The sequence below is a fragment of the Bos grunniens genome, chromosome 11, assembly GCF_055505025.1.
Source record: "Bos grunniens cultivar Pamir isolate PY7600 chromosome 11, Bosgru_T2T1.0, whole genome shotgun sequence".
Classification (NCBI taxonomy): Eukaryota; Metazoa; Chordata; class Mammalia; order Artiodactyla; family Bovidae; genus Bos; species Bos grunniens.
The window spans coordinates 12122392-12135561 of NC_141175.1; the positions used below are offsets into that span (position 1 = coordinate 12122392).

General features: G+C 39.1%; 1 protein-coding gene and 1 long non-coding RNA gene across 7 annotated transcripts in view; one reads left to right on the forward strand and one right to left on the reverse strand.

Moving 5' to 3' along the window:
• LOC147362551 (uncharacterized) overlaps positions 1–9695 on the reverse strand; it is a 51411-nt gene extending 41716 nt beyond the window's left edge. For all 3 annotated transcript variants that reach the window (XR_015136354.1, XR_015136356.1, XR_015136355.1), the window contains exon 1: positions 4926–9695. This is a non-coding gene — a long non-coding RNA (uncharacterized LOC147362551). The remainder of the gene's footprint in view (positions 1–4925) is intronic.
• NR6A1 (nuclear receptor subfamily 6 group A member 1) overlaps positions 1–13170 on the forward strand; it is a 226694-nt gene that overhangs the window by 96903 nt on the left and 116621 nt on the right. The gene's annotated exons all lie outside the window — the stretch shown is intronic.

The following is a 13170-nucleotide window of genomic DNA, read 5'->3' on the forward strand; positions in this document are numbered from 1 at the left end:
GACTTGTTAAAAGTCACCTAGCTAAATAGTGGCAGAGCTAAAATTTCATGCTGTATCTAATCCAGCCAGTTTCTTGGATGTGAACCTAGGTTTTTGGATTTTACAGTATAGCACATTATCTCCCCTAAACGTAGTTCTGCTATTTGCTTTTGAAAATCTCTTGCTTTTCATGCTCTGAAAAGATTTTGTGACATGTTCAACATTCTTCAGTTATTTGGCATCATCATTAAGAAACACCTACTATTTCTAGTTTCTGCTAGATTATTTTCAACATTAAAATGATTGTACAGATATAGTACAGCTCTTGCCCAGGAATTCCTTCTATGACTGGTTTTATTTTCTTTTTTAAAGTTTTTATTGAAGTATAGTTGGTTTACATTGTTGTGTTAGTTTTAGATGTATGGCTTTGATTTTTAAAAGACATGAATTTTCTTTCTCATACCTGCAGGAAGCTATTTTAATTTCTTAGTCATGGGCAATATTAGAATTTTCATGTTTTTGTTTTAATCACCAAGAATTAGTAGAAATGTTATTCAAAAAATATCTCCAGGAAATATTATTTCTTAATTTAAGAAATGATTCTTATATACTAAATAGCATTAAATTAGTATTAAAAACACCTCATGATATTAAAATTTGTTGTTCCACCTACCTTTTCAAATGATAATTTTCTTATATTCATTCAATCCATTTAATATTTCTAAGACTTTGTGAAATTCTTTGTGCAGTGTTGACAGCTTTCATCTTCATATGTTTGTTTTAATTAAAATTTAAACAGAGAATTGTCTGTGCTGTATATCAGCCTTGACCCTTCTATTTCCATTCTCTGTGTTTGGGAAGAGTCTCAGACAGTGAATTGAACCTTAAGCCCTTACTGTATTTTCACAGAATTGACATTTCCAGAGTATTTTCTAATGTGCCGGGAGTTCAAGATCTTTTATATATATGATCCTTGAACCTTAAAATGACTGTCAGGAAGGCATTAATATTTGCGTTTTATGTATGAGGAATCTGAGACAAAGAGAGGAAGTGACTTATTAAAGATCACATAGTAAATAAGTGGCAGAGCCAAGAATCCAACCAATGTCCACCTGACCTTAAAAACCAGTTTCTTGCACCAAGCAGGAATAGAATGGGTTGAGAATGCATCCAAATTGAAGAACCTCGTATTCATGTTTATCATGTCTGTTTTATTTGATGGTAAATTTGATGGTTAAGACATGTAGTCATGACACTAAATGCCATTCTGGAACATTCTACTGTGGCCACTGCTGCATGTCTGTCATTACTGTCTTAATATTCTTTATAACCTTCATTATAGACCAAGGGAAAAAATGAAATCTTTGGTTTCAAAATGTCTGTTTTAGACATCTCTGAAGTATCATGGTACTCACTACCTTGTCACTGTGGCTTTTGCTTAGAGATCAATTTCTTTCATGTCGAGCTGGATGTGCAGTTAAAAACGTGTTCTGGATATAAGCATGGTCTAGTTGGGCTTCCCAGGTGGTGTTAGTGCTAAAGAACATGCCTGACAATGCAGGAGACATAAGAGATGTGGATTCCATTCCTGTATCGGGAAGATCTCCTGGAGGAGGGCATCCAACCCACACCAGTATTCTTGCCTGGAGAATCCCATGGACATAGGAGCCTGGTGGGCTACAGTTCATAGGGTCGCAGAGTCAGACATGACTGTAGTGACTTAGCAATCATACGCTCTAGATCAGTACTGTCCAACAGAACTTTCTGCGGTTCGAAATACAATTTTTTGCTTTGTCCAGTATAATAGTCACTAGTTACATACATGGGGCTATTGGGTGCTAGAAATGCATGCAGCTAGTGTGATTGAGCAACTGAAATTTTAAATTTTATTTACTTTTTATTTAAATTCAAATAAAAATAGCCACATGTAATTATAGCATAGTTTGAGGTTGTAATTGATCCTTGTGTTTGGTGAGTAATGATAGAATTTGAAGAAATCCAACAATTAGTAGTAGTTTAAAAGTTGCATATTGGTTTTCCAACAACATAAAATTTGGTGTGTGTTTATCCTAAAGCCATAGAACCAAATAGAGTACAACAGTTCATATTTCCAAAGCACTTTTTGATCATTCACAATCTCATCTGATGAGTATTTCAGGTATGCTATCATTTGGAACTTGTGTTTGCTAATGGATCACAGAAGAAAGAAGAACAAAACCATTTACAACTTTGTTGTGCCGTGTCCCCTCATTTTGAAATGGACATTATTCTGGCCCCTTGGTGCTCAGGTTGCAGCATGAGAGCTTGCAGAGAAACCCATGTACTGTTCTCTTCTGCTCATTGAGATCGAAGAATATCCCTCTCCCCTCACCTAGAATTACCAGTAATGTCATTTCTTATATCTAAAGAGAAAGTGGAGACGGTTTCTTTATTTAGCCAGCAAGCTATAATAGTTTGATATCCAACAAAAGAAAATGTAGTTTTCCTTTCTACAATTTCAAAGTAAATCCTCAGGGCTTCAATTTTAGTTGTTTTGGAAAATACGACCCAGAACTCAGAAATGTTCTACCTAAGATTAGTTTTTAAATTGATGTTTTCCAAAGAAACTTTGGATGGAATTAAATAATAGATTTTATATGATAACTTGAAAATGAATTTGTTTCCCTGAAGTTTTGATAGATCCAGCTTCATTTTGCTTGCTTGGTCTTATGAAATAATTTGTAGACCCTATTAATTTTGTTATGTGTCACTTGTGTTACTTAGTGTATATTTTTTTGCTGTCATTTTATTTGTAAAATACCCTTCTCCTTTCTATCAGAGTTCACAACTAATCAACTCTGGGTGCTTTTGATTTTTCTGACTATGCCAGGGCATTGAATGAAGTTCCCTGTAGTGAGAAAAGAGAGCACATGGGACTCGTGACTTTATGTACTCCAACAATGGAGCTTTTATGACATTGGAGGTGGTTAAAAAAGCTAGAAGTAGCTCTTAAACATGGCATTGCCGTGTTGCCCCCCTTTTTTTTTTTTGTATTCTTAGAGCTGCCAGGAGTGCATCGGGCCTGTAATTTCCTGTTCTCTGAATCCCCCATCTTTCTCCAGCTCCAAGCTTTGTGTCCCACAGCCTGTGACTCTGTGCTAACAAATCGCTATTGTCCAGTGGGGCGAATGGTGGCTGGAACTAAAGAATTGCTGTCTGGTTTCTATTCAAATCCAGGTAGTGAGATATATGAATGGACTTTTCGAATCGTCATGTGAATAACGTCTGCTCGGCATGAAGGCTCAGAGCCATACTAGGAAAGATTAACTCCTAGGCTGACCACTAACATTTTTTGTGATAGGAGGTAGAAACATTCCCAAGTATCATTTTATTCATACTTAATTTTCCATTTCATCTTCCAGAAGTAGAGTTAGCCATTCAACTATTTGGGCACTTTTCTCTCAAGTGGTAGTGTTTCTGTTGGTAATATGGAAGTTTGGGAAAATGCTAAGTTGTTTTTAACGTAGAGTACTGTTGTTTTCTGTGAAAAGTTTTCTACTTTACATCTAACTGACATAAAGTTATCTTTGTAGCATATTTGCAAAAATGAGAGAGAGAGAGAGAGAGTGGCTTTCTCTGAGAAATCAAGCAAAAGTGCTTTCTAACCATTGAAGGGAAAATCTCCTTTTTTCCAGTGCATTCTGAATACTTCTTTGCTTTTTTTTCCTCCCAAAGCACAGATTTATACAAAGAAAATAGAAACAACTTCAAATGCAATGTATTAACCAAACAAGCAAACCTCCTTCAAATTAGGAACCATCGTAAACATTTGTAAGTATAGCAGAATCGGGATTTTTTAAAATTAGGTTGGAAGCTTGACTATAATTCATAATTCTCATTACCCTTGGAAAATTGTTATGTTATCTTTCTCCTGTATACCTGAAAAAATGTCCACAGGCTTAAAGGGCCATGCTTTTTACATTCCTTCCATATTGTAGGTACTATGGAACGAGAGAGCCTTTTATGTTTCTTTTTGTCTTAAACTCAGACAGCTTTGTAAGCAGTAGTGTGTAGATTACAAGAGTTAGACAAAAGCAGGCGCGACTGAGAAGAGTTGAAGGGGGGAGAGCTTGGGGCACTTCCTGTCACTCAACACATTCCAGATCACTAAAAAATTTCCACACCCTCTGCGTTTCCCTCTTGCCCACCCCAGATCCCAGTATTTTCTGATTCCATATGTTGTGGTATTCATCACACTCCTTTGCTATCACTGGGCCCTGGCAAGACTGCTTCAGAGAAGATGCATTCCTTTAGATTGCACAAAGCATAGCTGGGAAAATGGCTGGCAGTTTCAGAATCTAGTCACGATCGCACGCATGAGCACCTCACACATCCATGCCCCTTTCCCCCCCTCTCCCGCCCCTGCAGCTGGCTGACCTGTCTCACCCACTGCTGGCCTATCGAACGGCCAGGACTGTCTGGTTTTGGCTCATGCCTTTGTCCATGTCTGGCTTAGTTCCTCTCTGTCTACGCTTGCCTCTACCCCCACCGCCCCAGGCGGCACAAGTGTTTGGCCACACAAAACTACAGATAGAAAAGGTGGTAAAAACTACAAACTTTGCTAGATTTTCCAACAGTTTATTCTTTCGTTTATTCAATTTCTCCCTTCTTTAATACTTCATTTTAAGAAAACACATACGAAATTAATTATCTAAAGGCAAAGAATGCAGAGCAACCTTTGTGTTCCTTATAATAACTGACTTCATAACTCTCTCCAGCTGCGTTATGGGGTGTGTATAAAAAGCTTCTGTTCTGAGAACAAAGGAGCACGTGCAGAAATGAGACTAAAAAATCCACTGACAGTATTTCACCACACAAATTACTTAAAAGATTTTAGTCAAGACTCTCAACAGATTCAATGTTAAAATGGTTTTTAGTTTAAAAAAAAAAAAATTGAAAGTGCTTACCCAGTAAAAGAACCGAAGTAGTCCTGAACTGTTACGTAAGACTTTTTATAGTTGGATCTTTGTCAAAAGGGGGTGGGGGTGATGGGAGAAAGCAGCAACAACAATCAAAAAAGTTCGAGCTGCTGTGGCTTAGAGGACAACTTCTGTGTTTCCAGATAGGATTCTTGCTGCAGAAATGGAACTCCCAGCCAGCACAGCATCCTGTCCCGGTAGAGAAATGAGTTTGTCAGTTTGAAAAAAAAAAAAAGGTACTGGAACCCAGACTAGACGAGGTATTGAACCGCACCAGATTTCCTTGCAGCCCTGTCTGCTCAGCTCGCATTGAACTATATATGACCCAGATGATGGACAGAAGCACATTCAGTCATGTGCACACTGGAAGAAAGCGGATTTGCTGGTCCCTGGCAGTGTTGGGGTTTGTCTTCTGATTGGGCTGTGCCCTGATCAGTGAAATGTGAAGCCCTCACCATTCAGAGGCCGTAATTCAGGACTGGCAGTTTGAGTGTCTGGCTGCCTCTAGTCACTGAGAGAGACTTTGAAGGTGTTGCTTTTGTTTGGTGACATTACCCACTCAGAGGCTACTTACACCTATGTACTAGTATTTGGAGCAATGCTAGTCTTTCTGAAATGCCAGAAGGAAGCCAACTTGGCTTGAATTCTGTATCATCTTCTTGTTGATGAACTTTGTTCTAACTTAGCCCAATTATTTGATTTGAGAATTTTTGTGATCTTAACCAAGGCTTATGTCTAGACCACACCCCAGCTGTGATTTTATGGGTTTGATAAAGTAAAAATAAAGGTAGCATTTGATTTTGAAGCTTCCTAGATGATATAAATTGTTCTTAATGAAAATTGGATGGAAGGACAGCAGAGAAGTTTGGGATTCTGGAGTCTTTGAATGTGCTAGGAAGACGCTTTATCTCTTACTATTGCCTTTGTGAAGCTGTCACTCTTATCCTAGTCCTTAATCACATAGGCAGCTGCTGGGGGGAAGCTACTGAAGTGTTTACCCCATTGAACTGTGACATAGTCGTTAATTATGCAAGAACCACAGTCTACTCTCTCTAGTCTATCTGAACTAGGGTCCTTGGGATTTATTTTCTGTCTTTCTGGGCCACTAGGAAACAAGACCATTATTTGGACTGTTGGTTGTGACATTTTTGTTTAGTGTATGAAAGTTGCTTTGTTTAATGTAAATTGACATTAAAAAAATTGAATAAAGTTGTTTTATGGGAGCTTAGCACTGATAATAGGAAATCTACCCTACATGGACCAATTGATCTCCCCCTCCGCCCCCCCAACCCCGGAGACTTTCTTGTCTCTTTAGGAATTAACTTATATATAATCCTAAACTGGTATTTAGACATAAAAATACTTTGGTTTATTTTCTGCGCTTTTTAGACTTTTAGAAATAAATCCACGGGCAGTGTGTAACATCTGTCAATTTTTCTGTAAATTCTAGGTTTGGGTGTTTAAGGACTTGTTATTTCTTAGATGTCATGTAGTATCTTATATATGGTAACTGCCTAGGAATTCTCTTGTCTTAACCTGGAGAAGCTGAGTTGATACACTGTGGGATATAACAGTGATCAAAGTCAAAGAAAAGGGATGTTCACTCTCTGTAAACTACAGAGCAGTCATTCCTTTTTTTTTCTTTAAATTGTGGTAAAATACACATAACGTAATATTTATTATTTTAACCGTTTTTAAGTCTATAGTTTTGTAGCATTAGGTACATTCACATTGTTGTGCAATCATCCCTGCCATTTTCTCCAGAGCATTTTCATCATTGCCCCAAACTGAAACTTTGTACCTAACATAACATTAACTTCTTAGTCCTTCCTCCCCGAGCCTCTGGCAACCACTATTGTTTCTGTCTCTATGAATTTGACTACTCAAGATACCTCATAAAAGTAGAATCATACAGTGTTTATCTTTTTGTGACTGGTTTACTTCACTTAGCTTAGTGTCCTCTAGGGTCATTTATGTTGTAGCATGTGTCAGAACTTCCTTCCTTTTTAAGGTTGAATGATATTCAGTTGTATGTATAGACCACATTTTGTTTATCCTTTCATCTGTTGATGAACACTTAGTTGCTTCCACCTTTTGGCTATTAAAACAGTCATTCTCGCAGATATCCCTGGTGGTCCAATGATTTAAGAATCTGCAGCTTTACAGTGCAGGGAATTCAAGTTCAGTCCCTGGTTGGAGAACTAGGATCCCATATGCCCTTTTGAGCCCTCGCCACAGCTAGAAAATCCGTGTTCTGCAACTAAAGATCCAGTTGATACAATGAAGATCCCACATGCCCCAGCTAAGATCCAACAAAGCCAAATAAATACAACAAATTTTTTAAAATACGTTTTAAAAAAGACAATCATTCTTGACCATTCTTCTTGTTATCTTAAGAGGGCTTCTTTACAGAGCTGTTCTGACCATCTTAAAAGCTATTCCTTTTTATAAGTTGGAAGCGTTTTGGTGTGCCTTTTAACTCTAGACTGACTGCTGCTGCTGCTGCTGCTGCTGCTAAGTCGCTTCAGTCGTGTCAGACTCTGTGCGACCCCATAGACAGCAGCCCACCAGGCTCCCCTGTCCCTGGGATTCTCCAGGCAAGAACACTGGAGTGGGTTGCCATTTCCTTCAATGCATGAAAGTGAAAAGTGAAAGTGAAGTCGCTCAGTTGTGTCCAACTCTTAAGGACTGCAGCACACCAGGCTCCTCCGTCCATGGGATTTTCCAGGCAAGAGTACTGGAGTGGGGTGCCATTGCCTTCTCCGACTGACTAGATCCTAATATCAAATTTACTAGAACAGGGCAGATTCTTTTCAGGCTTCTTGGATGAGAGTTAATATATAATTCTTCTATGCTTATTTTTTATGGGGTTATCTTTTCCTTTTTTTGAGTTTCCCTAGTGGCTCAGAGGGTAAAGCGTCTGCCTGCAATGCAGGAGACCTGGGTTTGATCCCTGGGTCGGGAAGATCCTCTGGAGAAGGAGATGGCAACCCACTCCAGTACCCTTGCCCGGAAAATCCCATGGACAGAGGAGCCCGGTAGGCTACAGTCCCTGGAGTTGCAAAGAGTCGAACACAACTGAACAACTTCACTTTTCACTCTCTTTTCCTTTTACACTGTGAGCTCTTCCTGGGCAGGGACTATGGTCAATTTTTTTTGAATTGTGCCTTTTATATCAATAAAAATTAGTTGGAAGAGTGTGAATTAATAATAGAATAATTTATTGGTTTTTTATTATGTGCAAGACTCTAACAGATGTTTATTATATGCATTATTTAACTTTCAAAACAACTCTGAGATAAGTACTGTTATCTTTGTTTAATATTAATAAGTAAGATAACTTGTTCAAGGCTTCACAGCATTTAAAAGATAAAACTGGGATATGAACCTTGTCTCTTTTGGCTCCTGAGCTGTAATGGAAACTTAATAGTGAGACGATGATCAGTGTGTTTAAATGCAGATTAAGCCTATGCATTGATTCGAAATCAGTTATTCTTTCATTAGGCATCAGGAGCTATAGCCCTGTGATAGATATGATTCCTGAGTGGATACTTGGAGGAAAGCTTGCCAGTTAATTACTTGAACCTTCAATAGGGCTGAACAATCCCTTGTTGAACTCAGTTTGCAGATATTCCTGTGTATGTAAATTCTCTTTCTTACATTATTTTCAAATTGCAGTTAAATGAATGCACTAAAACAAATGTGTGGATGTTCTTCATATATATACATATATATATTTATATTGTACTGTTCTAGGTTCTAAGAAGAGTCAGGAATAAAAAAGAATGCTTCTCTGAGGAAGTGAATATACAAGCTGAAAGACAAATGATGACGAGAAGAATCCTTGAGTGTAAAGATTCTGAAGAAGTGTGATCTGGGCAATGAGAATGAGATATAAGAGCTCTAAGATACTAATAGGATTGAGTGTGGTGTGTTTGAGGAGCAGAAAGAGTAGAATAGCTGGAGTGGAGTGAATGCAGGGAGGAGGTCATGTTGAAAAGGTGGGATGGGACCCTATCATGTAGGGTCTTGAGAGCTGTGATAAGTAACTTGGATTTTTTCCCAAATTTGATTTTTTTTCCCCCAAATGGTGGGAAATTGGAAGGTTTTAAGCAGAAGAGTCCTCCTGCCACTACTGCAAAGTACATGGAATCTTAATTCCCATACCCTATGCAGTGGAAATGCAGAGTTATAACTACTGGAACACCAGTGAATTCTGCTGACAATACCTTTAACTGGAGTCCTTCCCAGGCTGGAGACTTTGCCAAGGCTTTTGTATGTTAGTGGCCAGCTCTAGTTGTCCTAGCAGAATGATACCTCTTTAGAAGAGTGCTAGAGCTACCATTGGTTGCATTGCTCTTTCCACATCAACAAGAGTCTCTTGTTTTCACAACATTGCTGTTTGGATAGGGTTTTGTATGCTTGTTTTTTTGTGTTAATTTAGGCTAAAATTCAATTTTAATTACACTTGATCTTTCAGTGTCAGTAATTTAAAAAAGCATTTCCTTCACACATGTTGATGACTCATTGTTTAATTTATGTAATATACTTAAAGTCATACTGATAGGAATCTGAAATTGATAAATAAACAGGAACTTTCCCAGTATTCTTAAATAAAGTTGTAATTAGATATTCTGACTCTAGTAGAATTAATTGCTAACATTTCTCCCATATTACTTGATTTTTTTCAAATATTCTGAAAAATATTGAACATCACATACCTGATAGTCTCATAGGTCAGTTCAATTCAGTTGCTCAGTCATGTCTGACTCTTTGTGACCCCATGGACTGTAGCATGCTAGGCTTCCCTGTCCATCACTGACTCCTGGAGCTTGCTCAAACTCATGTCCATCGAGTCGGTGATGCCATCCAACCATCTCATCCTCTGTCGTCTCCTTGTCCTCTCGCTTTCAATCTTTCACAGCATCAGGGTCTTTTCAAATAAGTCAGTTCTTTGCATCAGGTGGCCAAAGTATTGGAGTTTCAGATTCAGCATCAGTCCTTCCAATGAATATTCAGGACTGATTTCCTTTAGGGTGGACTGGTTGGATCTCCTTGCAGTCCAAGGGACTCTCAAGAGTCTTCTCCAACACCACAGTTCAAAAGCATCAGTTCTTCGACACTCAGCTTTCTTCACAGTCCAACTCTCACATCCATACATGACCACTGGAAAAACCGTAGCTTTAACTAGACGGACCTTTGTTGGCAAAGTGATGTTTCTGCTTTTGAATATGCTATCTAGGTTGGTCATAACTTTTCTTCCAAGGAGTAAGTGTCTTTTAATTTCATGGCTTCAGTCACCATCTGCAGTGATTTTGGAGACCCCCAAAATAAAGTCTGTTACTTTTTCAACTGTTTCCCCATCTATTTGCCATGAAGTGATGGGACCAGATGCCATGATCTTAGTTTTCTGAATGTTGAGCTTTAAGACAACTTTTTTGCTATCCTCTTTTACTTTCATCAAGAGGCTCTTTAGTTTGGGCCTTGCTCAGTAATACTTTTTTTTTTTTTTTCCTGACTGTATAGAGCTTCTCCATCTTTGGCTGCAAAGAATATAATCAATCTGATTTCGGTGTTAACCATCTGGTTATGTCCATGTGTAGAGTCTTCTCTTGCGTTGTTGGAAGAGGGTGTTTGCTATGACCAGTACATTCTCTTGGCAAAACTCTTTGCCCTGCTTCATTCCGTACCCCAAGGCCAAATTTGCCTGTTACTCCAGGTGTTTCTTGACTTCCTACTTTTGCATTCCAGTCCCCTATAATGAAAAGGACATCTTTTTTTGGTGTTAGTTCTAAAAGGTCTTGTAGATCTTCATAGAACCATTCAACTTCAGCTTCTTCAGCGTTACTGGTTGGGGCATAGGCTTGGATTACCCTGATATTGAATGGTTTGCCTTGGAAACGAACAGAGATCATTCTGTCGTTATGAACTCCTTATTGCCAAATTCAGACTTAAACTGAAGAAAGTGGGGAAAACCACTAGACCATTCAGGTATGACCTAAATCAAATCCCTTATGATTATACAGTGGAAATGAGAAATAGATTTAAGGGACTAGATCTGATAGACAGAGTACCTGATAAACTATGAATGGAGGTTCGTGACATTGTACAGGAGACAGGGATCAAGGCCATCCCCATGGAAAAGAAATGCAAAAAAGCGAAATGGCTGTCTAGGGAGGCCTTACAAACAGCTGTGAAAAGAGAAGCGAAAAGCAAAGGAGAAAAGGAAAGATATAAGCATCTGAATGCAGAGTTCCAAAGAATAGCAAGGAGAGATAAGAAAGCCTTCCTCAGCGATCAGTGCAAAGAAATAGAGGAAAACAACAGAATGGGAAAGACTAGAGATGTCTTCAAGAAAATTAGAGATACCAAGGGAACATTTCATGCAAAGATGGGCTTGATAAAGGACAGAAATGGTATGGACCTAACAGAAGCAGAAGATAATAAGAAGAGGTGGCAAGAATACACAGAAGAACTGTACAAAAAAGATCTTCACAACCCAGATAATCATGATGGTGTGATCACTCACCTAGCCAGGCATCCTGGAATGCGAAGTCAAGTGGGCCTTAGGAATCATCACTATGAACAAAGCTAGTGGAGGTGATGGAATTCCAATTAAGCTATTTCAAATCCTGGAAGATGATGCTGTTAATATGCTAGCAAATTTGAAATTTTGACGCCAGCAAATTTGGAAGACTCATCAGTGGCCATAGGACTGGAAGAGGTCAGTTTTCATTCCAATCCCAAAGAAAGGCAATGCCAAAAAATGTTCAAACTACAGCACAATTGCATTCGTCTCACACACTAGGAAAATAATGCTCAAAATTCTCCAAGCCAGGTTTCAACAGTATGCAAACCATGAACTTCCGGATGTTCAAACTGGATTTAGAAAAGGCAGAGGAACCAGAAATCAAATTGCCAGCATCCACTGGATCATCGAAAAAGCAGGAGAATTCCAGAAAAACTTTGACGTCCTTTGACTATGTGGATCACAACAAACTGTGGAACATCCTTAAAGAGATGGGAATACCAGACCACCTGACCTGCCTCCTGAGAAATCTGTATGCAGCTCAAGAAGCAACAGTTAGAAGTGGACATGGACAACAACAGACTGGTTCCAAATAGGAAAAGGAGTACGTAAAGGCTGTATATTGTCACCCTGCTTATTTAATTCATATGCAGAGTACATCATGTGAAATGCCGGGCTTGATGAATCACAAGCTGGAATCAAGACTGCCAGAAGAAATATCAGTAACCTCAGATATGCAGATGCTAGCACTCTTATGGCAGAAAGTGAAGAAGAACTAAAGAGCCTCTTGATGAAAGTGAAAAAGGAGAGTGAAAAAGTTGGCTTAAAACTCAGCATTCAGAAAACTAAGATCATGGCATCTGGTCCCATCACTTCATGATAAATAGATGGGGAAACAGTGGGAACAGTGAGAGACATTATTTTCTTGGTCTTCAGAATCACTGCAGATGGTGACTGCAGCTATGAAATTAAGACTCTTGCACCTTAGAAGAAAACTTATAACTAACCTAGACAGCATATTAAAAAGCAGAGACTGTACTTTGCTGACAAAGGTCCATCTCGTCAAAGATATGGTTTTTCCAGTAGTCATGTATGGATATAAGAGTTGGACTGTAAAGTGAGGTGAGTGCCAAAAAATTGATACTTTTGAACTGTGGTGTTGGAGAAGACTCTTGAGAGTCCCTTGAACTGCAAGAAGATCCAAGCGGTCCATCCGTAAAGGAAATCAGTCCTGAATATTCATTGCCAGGACTGATGCTGAAGTGAAACTCCAGTACTTTGGCCACCTGATGCAAAGAACTGACTCACTGGAAAAGACCCTGATGCTGTGAAAGATTGAAGGCTGGAAGAGAATGGGACAACAGAGGATGGGATGGTTGGATGGCATCACTGACTCGATGGACATGAATTTGAGCAAGCTCCAGGAGTTGGTGATGAACAGTGAAGGCTGGTGTGCTGCAGTCCATGGAGTCGCAAAGAGTTGGACTGAGCGACTGAACTGAACTGAACTGAACCTTCAAGGTCAGATTCCCTGGAGATTCCCAGTCTCTTTGTCCGATCCCAGGGCTGGGAAGCCTGACATGGTGCTCAGAACCTTCACTAACAATGGGAGAACTTCTTTGGTATTATTGTTCTCCAGTTTGTGTGTCACCCACGGGTATGGGATTTGGTTTAATCGTGATTGCGCCCCTCCTGCCATCTTGC